We start from the raw sequence: 14,570 nt of genomic DNA, 5'->3' as shown, positions 1-14,570 counted from the left end.
GTAGAAAATTCTCAAGAGAGAATGGTAATACATGTTTGACTATCCAGAAATGTAAAATCCAAAATGTTTCTTTTAGGGTCTACTGAGTGCTGTCTGTGTCTGGGATAGGGGGTGGAAAATATGTACCCCTTTCAAAGGGCACCCAACTTCAAGGCATTAGGGAAGAGGATGCTTTTGATGACTTGTTTGTGTGTGAACATTGTGAGAGTTTTGGATGAATTTATGCCTCAAGGATGATGCCCAACCAAAAGTCCCACTCCATAGACAATCAAATGGTATTATTTAGGGGAGGCACAGAGAGAGAGAGAGAGAGAGAGAGAGAGAGAGAGAGAGAGAGAGAGAGAGAGAGAGAGAGAGAGAGAGAGAAAGAGAGAGACAGAGAGAGACACAGAGACACAGAGACAGAAAAAGAGAGAGAGAGAGACAGAGACAGAGACACAGAGACAGACAGGGAGAGAGAGAAGACTAACTTATATGGTCCACATGGGCATGTGTTTTGGGCAGATTACTGAGGATTTAGTATCTTTCTTAATGACTTTGTCATAAAAGAAAGCTAACCACATCCAGGGCTAGCTACACTTATTTACATTATTTGTTGTGGTTTTATATTTTTATTTATTTTTTAATTGAAAATAGTTTTTTCTCACACAATGTGTCCCCTTTATAGTTTCCCTTCCTGCAATTCCTCCTCATTTCTCTTCCCTTCCCTTCCAGATCCACTCCCTTTCTGTCTTTCATTAGAAAAGAACGGGTTTTAAAAGACAACAACCAAGCAGGACAAGTGAACTATAGTAAGATGAAGCAGTAACTTTCATATCAAAGTTGGAGACAGCAACCCACAAGGAGGAAAAGACTTTTAAGAGCAAGTAAAAGAGTCGGGGGCCCACTGGTCCTCATAGTCACAAATCCCATAAAAACACTAAGCTAATAGCCAAAAATATTTTCATTGTCTTTTTTGAGTATTTAGTAATTCCTACTGAATCAAATTATGTTTTCCACAAGTTAAAGATTTCCAAAATTAAATTCTTTTAGAATTATTTAAGAAATGGGGAGTGCCTTCATATCTCTCATGCTATTTCATTTCCCTAGGGTTCACAGAACGGAGTCATGCTGCTTTTGAGTCAGCCATGCAGCCATCTTGCTCTCAATCCCAGTGCTGGGTGGGATGGGGACTCCTAATTGGCCTCATGTGTACGAGGTAAAAGACACACTAAATTCAGTAGCTTGGTGATGAAATTGAATGTTTTCCTGATGGATGTTTTTAGTGATCCTGTTTTTTTTTTTTTTTTCAGATATTATACTGCTAGATTTAAAGGATATTGAGGTAAAATTCACAAAACATAAAAATTAATCATTTTAACATTTATGACTCAATAACATTTAGCACATTCTTGATGTCGTGGGTCCATTGCATTTATTTCATTCTGAAACAGTTTAATAGCCCCAGAAGGAAACCCCTTTTCACTAAGAAGGCTCATTGCTTTGCTAAGAGCTAATGCTTATATTAGGTACTCATTGCTGTGTAAGAAATGACTCAGAATCATGGCTGCCTAATGAACTTAATAATCATCTCTTGTCATATTGAATCTGAGATCCAAGAATCTAGATAGAATTTAGACTTCAGTCCAGTGTCGAACAAGGCTGTAGTTAAGATGAGAAAGGCTGCTGTCAGATCAAAACTAGGTGAAGGGAAGGCACCTTGCTCACAGGACTATTGGCAGGGTTCATTTGCCCTCTTGGCTTGGCTTTAGTCAGTAGCCTGCCTTCTTCATTGCTATAAGAATCTTCCACAGGGAAAGGCAACTTTAGGACCATTGGCCCCATCATGGGACAGTAAGAAAAGATAGAGAGGGAGAGACGGAGGGCGTGGTAGTGGTGGTGGTGGTCAGAATCCAAGTTTTTTGTAGTCAGTCCTAAAATTGCATTCTGTCAGAATTTGTATTTTATTTGTATTCTATTTCATCCATCCCACACTCCTGACCCTAGGGAACATCTCATAGTTGAGGATGAGTGAGTCACAGGCAAAGCAAGACCATCTTGGAGGCTGTCTGCAATCTTTCTGCATGTCGTTCTCTATTGTCTTTCTCTTCAACATTGGTAGTATTTTAGGATCTGTTATCTGATTTTAAGTGGCCATTGGTGATTATAGGGTAGTTTTTTTTTTTGTTTTTGTTTTTGTTTTTTGCCTTTCTCATTATACATCTCTTACAACTTATGTTATCTTAGAGTATAGAAAAGTTACACAGGAAAAATTAAAACATAACAATTAAGACAGTGCAAAATGAAGCTTCAAATCTCCATTTTGTGCATTAGAAAGGCAGGCAGATAGAACTGAATAATTGTTATAATCCTGCACCCAAAAATCCATATTATATATCCATAAATCCATATTTTATAACCTTGGGTCTGGAGCAAAATTGTACTGCTCAGGAAGAAGGTGAAAGATCAATATTAGACGTGGTTTTTAAGGGGAAAATAAAAGTCTTATTTCAGTTAAAATGAGTATTGTAGTGGAACTGAAAGCCATGCTTTCAGAGCCCTGAGAACTTGATGTTTAATGTGATGACGGGAATATTTGTGTAACTCTTTCATGAACCTCAGCAACAAGAGAATGCTGTGTATGTCTTCATGAAGGGACTAGCTCCCCATTTCGGCAACCATAACAGCCTAACACATGCTTGCCTGACCTTGCCATGGTCACTAGGAGGTCAGATGCCTACCTCGTGGCAAGGAACCAATCAGAAGTTAGCTGGTGGCGCTATGCTTTACGGCTCTGGGTGTGCTTTATGGACAAGTGCACAGCAATGACATGCAGAGCATAGCAATCACCCTGGGAGGGTCTATGGGCCATAACAACCAGTTGACCAATCAACACAGGACAAGTCCTCCAAGCCTGGAGGCAAACCAATCCTGAGCTTGTGCATACCCTTAGACACTCCCCTTACGCTGTCCTATAAAATTTTTGTCCCCTAGTTTCTCCAGGTCTTTCCCCAGCCATCCATCATGGTGGGTGGATGAAAGGCCTGAGCTAACATGGGATTAGCTCGTTAAACAACTGCAATAAAGCCTCCTGCTGTTTGCATGAAGCTTTTGCCTCCACCTGGTGATTGGGGTGGCCAAAGTCCTGGGCTGAAATCCTGGGGGCCTGAGCCTCTGGGGGTCTTTCAGAAACAGCCTCTTTGAGCTCTGGCTTTATAATTGTCCCTATGGTACACACCTACAAACCCTGTTACTCAATCAGTTGAGGTTCAAGTAGCTTCTATTCAAGTTCTACATGGTCTACATAATGAGTTCAAATCTAGCCTGGGTAACTTAGAGAACCTGTCTGAAAATAAAAAGTAAAAAATTTGGGGATCTGGCTGGCAGAGATATTGTCGACTATGAACAAAAGCAAATAAAAGCCAAACCTTTAGTTTTGCTTTCTCTCCTCTGCTTGTAACTAGTAGTGGAGCCTGGCATTGGTGGTGCACACCTTTAATCCCAGCACTTGGGAGGCAGAGGCAGGCAGATCTTTGTGAGTTTGAGTCCAGCCTGGTCTACAGAGTGAGTGCCAAGATATGCTCCAAAGCTATACAGAAAAACTCTGTCTTGAAAAAAACAAACAAACAAGCAAACAAAAAATAGCTTAGGAAATCTTGTCCCTTTTCCCTTCTACAGGGGACTATGTGTGTCTCTCTTAGGGTCTTCCTTGTTTTCTAGCTTCCCTGTTGGTGTAGACTGTAGGCTGGCAATCCACTGCTCCATGTCTAAAATCTATATATGAGTGAGTACATACCATTTTTGTTTTGTTGCGGCTGGGTTACCTCACTCAGGATGGTTTCTTCTAGTTCCATCCATTTGCCTGAGAATTTCAAGATTCCATTGTTTTTTTGTTTTTTTTTTTTCCACTGAGTAGTACTCCATTGTGTAAATGTACCACATTTTCTCCATCCATTCCTCAGTTGAAGGGCATCTAGGTTGCTTCCAGTTTCTGGCTATTACAAATAATGCTGCAATGAATATGGTTGAACAGATGTCCTTGTTGTATGAATGTGCATTTTTTGGTTATATGTCTAAGAGTGGAATTGCTGGATCTTGTGGTAGACTGATTCCCATTTTCCTGAGGAAATGCCATACTGATTTCCAAGAGGACTGTATGAGTTGGCACTCCCACGGAAAGACTTAAAAATTAGCAAAGAAATATAGCCCAGATAAGGAAACTCTCCAAACGGAATGTAGGGCAGCCTAACCCAGAAACTGACTAAGGTCACTACTATGACTTAGTGCCTGGAATTTACCAGCAGCCAGCAATTACTTCCTTTAATTAGGCCATAAGATAAGTGGGTACCAAGAATTCCCAGATGGCCACCCCAGGGGCTCATGAAGGAAGCAGATTGCCCCACCAACCAATGTGTCAATAATTAACAATTAAGGGTCCCTATGAAACAAAGATATAGCTACCATTTGCTCAGGCAAGATTAAGTTAGCACATTCTGAGGTCTGCAGGTTTTACAACTGGTGGGTCAGAAGGCCATCTGATTCCCAGCTCTCCCCTCAAGACAAAGGGCCTCCTAGGAACCCATGACTCTGGTCACGTACTCAATGGACAGAGAGTCGAGGCCCCTCCCTAAGCTTGTGGTTTTTGCCTTTAAAAACGCCTGTGCCTGGGGAACGGTGCTGCTCTCTAGCCTGCATGCTGAGAGAGCTTGTTTGTACAAACGTCCACCTTTCATTAAAGCCTCTTGCTGTTTGCATCAAGTTTTCACCTCCGCATGGTGATTGGGGTGGCCGAGGTCCTGGGAAAAGATCCTGGAGGCCTGAGTTTCTGGGGGCCTTATACCACCAGCAACATAAACTGTCATTGGTGTTTTTGATTTTAGCCTAAAAAAAAATGTAGTATAATATTGAGAAAATTATTTGCCAACTTTGAGTCCCCATTTCCCTGTCTGAAAATTGAGTGAAACTCTGTTTCAGAGTTCATAGAATGATAAACACATAGTAGAAGTTCAAAGCCATCATAGCAGTGCTATGGACCATTTTGATATGCTAGAGGCCTATTTTGTTTTTCAATTAGCTTATCAATTTTTTCAATATCTCTAATTTTGTTTGACCCTCTGATTATCCTGTCACACATCCTCCTTGCTTTCTTCTGTGCTTAGAATTTTCTACCCCTTGTGGTCCCCTCTTCCACTTTGAAATCATATGCATTCTGTTTCCCCCTCACCACCCTTCAAAACTCTTTTTCCCCTTTCATGGGATCCATTCTAGATTCATGAAGTCGGCACACACTTGATCTCATATAAATGTACATATATAAAGTAGGAAATGAAACTAGAAAATATATGAAGCTTGACACCTGGTTACCAATGTTTGGATGGACTGTGAGAGGGGCATGGTTATGCACTTTTGAACAGGAGACAAAACAGCAATGGAGAATGTACACAGCCCACCCAGCCTGAAGCTTCGTGCTCTGTCCTCTAACCAAAAACAGTTTATAACCCAAATGAGACAATACCCTTGGGAAGTGAGTGAATTTCCTGCCATTAGAAAGGGCCTTGGGTTGGCCCATGCTAAGATATACCCCACCTAGGACCTGCTGGAGGCCATGAAGGGACTTGTTTTGCAGCAATACCCAAAGGATCTTCATAACTTGAGGCAGCTGTGGGATATTGTTCAGAGCCAATAATTACACATTATAGAATTTCTCAGGGCCCAGACCTCCATTTCCAGTATTCCTTGAGCCTTAGTCTCAATTGTCTTGCAGATGCTAGCTGATTTGCTGCTGAATGGCATAGCCTCAGTGGAGAATGTTTCCTAGTTTGCATTTCTACAGGCCTAAGCATTTGAATAGCCTGCACCAGGGCAGAGAGGTCGGTCTATGGTCTATGAGAGTAGAGACTGTTTTGAGGTATGTGCCAATAGGGTCTAGAGAGAGGTTGACGAGAAATGGTCTCTGCTGTCTTGAGGGAATGGTTAGTAAGCAGTTGAGGAAGATGCTGGGAATAAATGGGAGACTCCAGTTTGCAGCAGGGGACTGAGAGCTCTCCAGAAAAAAACAAAAAACAAAAAAACAAAACAAAACAAAACAAAAAACGACAAGATGCCTGTGTCTGGCGTTTATAGCCGTTGGGTCGCTAGGAATTTCCAAGTCCATGCTACCCCACTCAGGCCGGACCCTGTGGCTTCTGTGGCTTGGGACTGAGACAAGCTGGGCCACATCAGGATATCCCAGAGGAGTCCTAGTGAGGATCCAGTGATGATGGTGTGCCAGAAACCAGAGGCCTTGAACCAGACCAGTGATGCATTTCAATGAACCAGTAAAGTTGATTGGACAAAAGAGTACACTATTCAGTGCCTACAGGATGAATCAGGAGGTGTCAGAGAGAAGAAGTGAAGAGGATTTTCTTTGGTTTGTTTTCTTGTTGTTTTTGTTTACTGTTTGCTTGCTTGCTTTGTTTTATTTGGTTTGAGTTTTTAGTTTTCTTTTGGAGGGCACTGCAGGGGTGAGGGAGGATACGGGAGGAGGTGAGTGGATTTGGGGTGCATGATAAGAATTCCCAAAGAAGCAGTAAAGAAATTATATTGCTAGACCCCTGGAAAACTCAGGTTTCCGGGGTCTCAGCCCAGGACCGCGGTCACCGCAATCACCAGGCGGATTCGAAAGCTTGCTGCAAACTGCAAGAGGCTTTATTGTTGTTTAATGAGCTAACCCCATATTAGCTCGGATCTTTCACTCACCTGCCTTGGCGGATGGCTAGCAAAGACAGTTCAAAGCGGCTGCATAGAAATCTTATAGGGCAGCGTACGGGGAGTGTCTAGGGGTATGCACAGGCTCATGATTGGTGTGCCTCCAGGCTTGGAGGGCTTGCCCTTTGTTGATTGGCCAACTGGTTGTTATGGCCCATATGCCCTCCCAGGGTGGTTGCTATGCTCTGTGTATCATTCCTGTGCATGTGTCCATAAAGCACACTCAAAGCCTTAAAGCATAGCACCACCAGCTAACTTCTGATTGGTTCCTTGCCACAAGGCAGGGAACTGACTTTCTAGTGACTAGGACAAGGTCAGACAAGCACGTGTTCGGCTGTTATGGCTGCTGACAGGGGCAGGCATCTGACCTTAGTGACTAAGACAAAGTCAGACAAGCTGTTATGGTTGCCGAAATGGGGAGCTGGTCCCTTCATTATTAAATAAAAACAAACAAAATGGCTTAAGCAGGGACCGGAGATATGGTTATGTAGGGAAAAATAATGCAGGTACAAAAACACTTCTACCCTCAGAAGTCAGCTGGGAAATAACCTCTGAGGTCTCCATTAGCGCTAAGAGCCTGTGAGTTTGTCTAGCCTGTTCTATACTTTAAATGCTCTAAGGTTTTCCTTGTTCTGAACAAACTGTTTGTTTGTAAATCACACTCCCTTCTTTGCTGTCTTGTGGCTCAGAGATTGTGTCAGAGGATGCTTAGAGAAATTTGAGGCTTGGGTCATTTCTGATATTGTAATACAAGATTATTTCATATCCTGTGACAAAATGTTAGTCATTATATTTTCTATGGTGGAGGAATAAAGACAAATAAAATTATCTTTTGATTCTAGTAAGAAAAAAAGAAAAGAAAATATTCCATGAACTTATTCAGCTCTTCATTCATCCTGATTGATGGGATTAAGACATTATAGTCATAACTAGAACCACATATTTGATATGTATGTGCAAGGCATCACATACATGTGTCTTATTTAACCAATGCAATAACATGCTAATGAACCACTTGTTCTAATAAAAATAGTGGAAAACAATAGTGGAAAATCTAAATCCACTAAGAAAGGCTCTATAGTCCTCATTTTGCATGAGAAAGTGAGATTTATAAACATGAAAAAACTTGTCTAGAATCAGGCTAGAGCATTAATTCAGTTCTGCATTTGTTTTCCCTGAACTCCAGCCTTAGTTGCTTTGTGTGAAGCCCGACTCCTACCTGCCAAAGTGCCCAACATGGGGTGGGAACCAGGAGTGACATGAACACCACTGGGACAGGCTCGTTCTTTCCTTCTCCTAATAGCAGAACAAAATCCAATTGTCTCATCTTATGCCCACTCCTGAATCAGGAGAGTTTGTTTGTTTGTCCATTATCTTCTCTGAGGATGTGAAATGTGATGGGTATTTTCAATGTTTATTTTTGCAATATGCATAGGGAAATCAGTTCGAAGGAAATCCAACATTCTTACTCTGCTTTCCTTGGCAAAAGAAAAGTCGTTTTCAGGTCTCTAGGCAAGTATAATGAATATTTTTAAAGAAAATATTATTCTGGAACTACCTAAATCTATTCTAAGACTCAGAATGTGGTAAGAGTCTACATTCCTCCAATGTGTTTTTCTACTTCAATAATTTCTTTGTTCTTCAGAAAAATGTTTGTCTTTCTTCCAATATTCAACTCATCTAAAAAGCCATCAAGCCACAGTTGGGTATAATGTATGTGGGAGACAACTATTAATTCTTTTTAAAGGATGAGTCTTCCAGGACTATCTGTGTACACTGCTGAAATGGCCCTGATTCAGTGGGTGCATACAGTAATGACATCTCCTTTTTGTATTTTTAGATGATATGGATTTTTGCAGACAATAGGGAAAGTATTAGTAAAGGACATAAAATATGGTCAGAGAAACCAGGAGTTGGGTACTTGTTTGTCTAAGGACTACTGTGAAGATTCCAGGGGTTGGAGGCTACTGTATCCCCGTTTGTAGTAGTGGATGAAATCCCAGATGTTCTCCGTAGGTTCAGAGTGTAAACTAGGATCTTAATCAACAATGGGGGTCATATGTGTTCCCACGACAGCCATCTGATCTCACTTGCTCAGAGGAGCCCATGGAGATGCTAAGATTTTGCACATTGACCATGGAATGGAAGCTGCTCTTTACTTCAGACAGCTGGGCTTGGATGCACTTGTCTTTGCTCCAGGATAGGGGAGCCCTTATTCAATGGAGCAAGCAAAGGTAGACAGTGAAGGATGGAGAAACAGGTTGAAGTCAGTAGAGAAAGAAGAAATCCTGGAGATAAGGCACCACTCAGTGCAGAAGCATGGGCCCTGGTACCTTAATTTCATGTTTCATCTCCGTCCTCATTCTTGGCTATGCTCTGTCTTGTTATCCAAGCAACAGAATTTCACTTCACTGATGGGGAATGTCCTTCTGCATATATGTTTCTCATATTAGTTGATAAATAAAACATTGATTGGCCAGTAGCCAGGCAGGAAGTATAGGTGGGGCTTCCAGATGAGGAGAATTCTGGGGCAAGGACCCAGAGAGAAGCCTCCAGAGAGACGCCATGTAGCCACAGAAGGAGTAACAGGGCCAGACCTTCTCCAGTGAGTCAGGACCATGTGGAAATACTTAGATTAATAGGAATGGGTTACTAATTAAGAGAGAGCTAGCCAGTAAGAAGTCTGAGCCATCAGCCAAACAGTTTCTAATTAATATAGGCCTCAGTATATTTATTTGGACTAAATGGCTATGGGACCAGGTGGGACAAGAACCTCCATCTAAACTTCACAACCCTCTTCATGTGCTTATTTTATTTTGTCTGTGGGGGATGGTCACATTCTCATATGATTTCATCCTATGTCTTCCATGTATCTATTCTCTAAGGGAGATAGTTTCTGATCGCGGCAGCCAGACATAAAATGTGAACAAAGAGGGGCTGAAGAGATGACTCAGCAGGTAAGAGCACTTGCTGCTCTTCCAGAGGACCTGGGTTCAATTCCCAGCACCCATATGGTGACTCACAACCATCTGTGAGTCCAGCTCCGGAAATCTGATACCCTCTGCAGGCACCAGGTACACGTGTGTGCACATGTTGCCCAGACACACATTTAGGCAAAACACACATACAAATAAAGTTAAAATAATAAAATAAAGAGTTGTCCTTTAAAACATGTGAATAAAGAGGATTTGATGCCAATAAACCCTCGAGTCTTAAAACATGTATGAGTTAGTTGTGTCCAAAGTTTTTGAGAGAGTTGAGGTTTGACAACACTATGCAGCCTCAATCAGATGACAGGACCCTTCCATTGCATCTCCCTTGTGTCTGTTCCCTCTTATTCTGAGGCCCTGTGTGAGCTGTAGTTCATTTATTGAACTGTTGAAATTCTGATTTGCATAACATCTGTCATGTATGTATGTTTTCTATCTCCTAAGGCCTTCCTTTCTCTTCTCCAAAACCACTATAATCCATTGTTATGGTATTAGTTTCCTTTCTTGTTGTTAGATAAACTGACAAAATAACTGCCAAAAACAATGTGGGAAAAGAAGCATTTACTTTTTCTCAGAGTTTGAGGGTACAGCCATCGTGGCAGGGAAGTCATAGCAGCAGGACCATGAGGCAGCCAAGAAAAGCCTGAAGCACAGAGCAATGGATGCTGCCACTCACCTTCTTTTCTTTTTTCATTCAGTCTAGGACCTCAGTCCATCGGATGCTGTGATCCACAGTTAGAGAGGTCCTTTGAACCTCAGTTAATCTAACTTAGAAAATCCCTCACAGATAGCCCCAGGGATTTGTTTCCATGGTGATTCTAGATTCTGTCAAGTGGATGATCAGAATTAACCACCACAATTATAGAAACCCGTATCACCTCACCTGAATCCCTCTCAAGCATATAAATAAGGATAATTACATTTATTTGTATTCCCCAAGGAGATAGCTATCATTTCATTTGCTGTGTGCTATTAGAATTGTCTATTTACATGTTTATGTGTTCTAAATGTTATGCAGATTATTAGTCTTTGCATGAAGGAATAGTTGTTTTGAAAAAATCCTTTTCTATGCAAAACTAGATTCAGACAAAGTATCATATAGATGCTTAATAGACTTGAGTTAAATGATCTGTGAAGCCAGACACAGGGGAATCCATGTTTTATTGTGTCCTTGATACGACATATCCAGGACAGGACACTAAGTAGAGATGGAAAACAGTTTCTTGGCTGCCACCATCTGAGGAAAGAAACAGAGTGATTACTTAATGAATATGGAACTTCCATATGAGGTGAAGGAAAATTCTATAAACTATGTAGTAACAATCGTGGTAACACACTGAAAATGTCCTTTAACCATTGGATTATACAGTAGGACATGGGTACAAGATTCTCTTCAGCTACAAGACTCACTGGAGTGTTTTAAAACTCAAAGGAAAATATTTACAGACAGCAATAACAAGAAACAGAATAATGAGGCAGCCCCCCCCATCTCTGTATATTCTCAAGACTTCTCATTAGAGCGGCTTGACTCTTTATTACCTGAATTCTAAACTCTTGGTAGAATAGAACCCCAGGGTGGTCCTGTAAATTACAGACTTTGCCATGGAGTTTTCCTGCTGTTTCAAAGTTCCCATTAAGGGCTGAAGAAGAGGAATTTTATGAGGAAAGTGTGGTTGAAATATAATCAAGTGTCATACCAAGTAAAACCAGAGACACATTTTCCTCTTTGTAATTTATTGTTATCTATTTTAACCTTTGTTTTATTTTATGTGTAGGAGAGTTTTGCCCACACACGTGTGTGCATCTGTACTGTGTGCATGTGCCTGGTGATAACAGAGACCAGAAGGGGGCATCAGATGCCCCGGAACTGCAGTTAAAGGAGGTACTGAGATGCCATGTGGGGGCTGGGAAGTAAAACCTGGTCCTCTGGAAGGAAGAACAGGTGGTGCCCTTGACCACTGGACTATCATTTCAGTCTCTATTCATGAATACTTTAATGAAAACACCTTCCTATAGTGCTTTCAATAAAAAGTAAAAAGATGTAACAGTCACTAAAGAGAAATCCCTGTGATAAAGTTGTACACAATCACAGTGGTTCTTTTTTGTTTTTTTTGCTTTATTATTATTATTATTATTATTATTATTATTATTATTATTTTTTTTTTTTTTTACATTCCAATCCCAGTTTCCCCTCCCTCCTCCTCTCCAGCTACCCCCACTTCCTCCCCTGCCACCCCACCTCCGATCTGCCCCCCAGAGAGGATAAGGCCTCTCCTAGGAAGTCTCCACAGAAGCTCTTACTCTTTTTCCTGGACTTGAAGTTTGTGTCCCCAAACTCCCATATAGTATCCAGAGGCTGTTCTGGCTAAAACAGATTGATAAAATCCTAATATGATTCCTTGAAGCTTCTGAAATTGAAGTACTATTTTTTCTTACAGTATAGTTTCTCCTTCTGGATTCTTTATCTTTTAATTTCACTCATCAGAATTAATTGAAGTCGAATTTAGTTTTTGATGAAAGCATCAAATTCAGCTAGCTTTCCAGTACGCTAAGACAACCCATTTATTGCTATAGGCCATATTCTTTTACAAACCAAAGAACCCTATTTCCCCTGCTTGGAATTGCCCTTAAATGTCTATGTCATATGATTTTGATTAAAGTATATTCAAGGAATACGTCTATGTGTTAAAAAATATGCCCTTAATTTTTTTTTGCTCAACATCTCTGAAAAGCTTATATTAGCCATACCATATATTGATGAATGAAATTACTAAGAAAAAGAAGTTTAAATGCCAAACATCAATCATTATTCTTTATGAATCATTAGTCTAACCAATTAATTAACTTTGAAGGTATTTCTATGGGAAAATTTTTAACATGTATGATAATGACATTTTCTAAATTTTAGCCATCTTGTTTTCTGTTACAGATTTAAAAATCCCAGTATATTCATATTTAAGTGATTTTCAATGATTTTTAATATTTCAAATAGTATTATAACAAATATCTTTGTATATATTATAAAACTATAATGATATAATTACAAAATATCATTGTCATATATCACACACTTACACACATATATAATCATGGGATATGTCTCTAATTCTTCTGTAGTTGTATTTGTATGTCACAGATTTCAAGCATTTAAACTCTTAAAGAAAATACCACAGTTTCTCTAAAGAAATGTCCTTCCTTTGGTTTTTAATCTAATGACCTTAGTATTATCGATGTATTCATTTATCTTTGTCAACCTGATCGGCAAAATATCCCCTTTGTTTCCTGTGTCTTTATTTTCCTACTAATATATGATTAGTGAGTTTTTATACGGATTTTATAAGTAGCTTGCTCAGATTTGTTTTTTACCAATTTTATATTTTTGTGCTGATCTAAGGTGGCTCTAAATTAAACAGGACTGTCAACCACTATGTTGCAAATACTTTCTTCCAGTCAGTTGCTTGATTTAGGTGTTAGCATTCTGTCCTTGTGGTAAGAATTTCAGGTTTCTATCTCAATCCTCCAACACTTTCCAAATAGAATGACTAATTTTTTATGTGGTTTGATATTCCAAATGTCATATGATACGACTCTGCAGGTAAAGTTACTTGCCACCAATCCTTATTGTCCAAGACCTGAAACCAATTTCTGGGACTCATATGGTAGAAAGAGCAAACCAATTCCCATAAATTGTCCTCTGAACTACGAACAGGAGCATATACTTCACAAATAAATACAATAAATCCCATCATTTAAAAGATGTTTCAGTGGCATCGTCAAGGTTTGAGTATTATTTCTTTGATTTTTCTTTTTGAGTGAGATAAAACCCATAGCCTTAGGCAGTGTCGACGAGCTTTCTATCCCAGAGCTACATCTCCAATCACTGTTAAAGTGGAAATCATTAAAATTTGAAGTTACTGAAGTCATATTTAGAAGCCTAAAGGAGTAGGCCTTGCTAAATATTTTGTTGGAGAAATAGATTTTTCTGGGAAGGCACTTGAAAGAACAAATATATTTTAGTTGGATGCTTACTGTGTGCTGGGCATGATAATAGGTGTTTTACATGTGTTTTTGCTTCAAAATTAATCCTTGTTTCAAAATTAATCCTTGTGACAGACCTATATCATTTCTCATTATATCAAAAGAGACAAAGGTAATACCAGGGCCAGAACAGAGTTGGTCTGTTGGAATCCGCATCTTGTTAGCTTTTTACACTAACCACAGAGTCTCACTTTCACTCTCTGAATGACAAATACCAGTTAAATATATAGAACAAACAAAATTTATATGTTGCTTTCCAAGGTTCTCTTTTATCCTGAAGCTGAATAAAAAAAGGTCTACATGACTCAAATGCCATTCTTTTTCCATTGTCTTCTCCTGAGCAAAAAAAAAAAAAAAAAAAAAAAAAAAAACTTAAAAATTTTAGCTGCATACATCAGGCAATTTTCTTTAACAAAATTGTGTTAATCACCACCATTTTGAATAGAACTTTTCATGATGTCTGGGACTAGACTCACACTTTGCTTTGCTTAGCTTTGAGACATTGCTCTGTTTACAGATGGCATTGTCCCTTTTTGTCACAGGGCTGATTTGTTAGGGACTTACCTTACTGAATCCCTCCCTGTTTGAACAGTCACTTCCTCCTGTCTCCACAGGCTGGCTTTGATGTCTGCTCCTGTCTGGTATTATTTTTAAGATGAGAGTGTGGGAAGAAAAGAGGAAATGTGACTCTGTAGGTGGACCAACCTCTGATCCACCAGGACGTTTCTAGTTTTGCATTTTAACACATGGCCTCCCAGAGTTTTTGCATTTAAATTCCAGTTGGATCCTTGTTGAAAAACTGCTTTAAAGCAAACA

Source organism: Cricetulus griseus, chromosome 10 (assembly GCF_003668045.3).
Source record: "Cricetulus griseus strain 17A/GY chromosome 10, alternate assembly CriGri-PICRH-1.0, whole genome shotgun sequence".
NCBI lineage: Eukaryota > Metazoa > Chordata > Mammalia > Rodentia > Cricetidae > Cricetulus > Cricetulus griseus.
Note: the sequence above shows the minus strand (reverse complement) of the source record.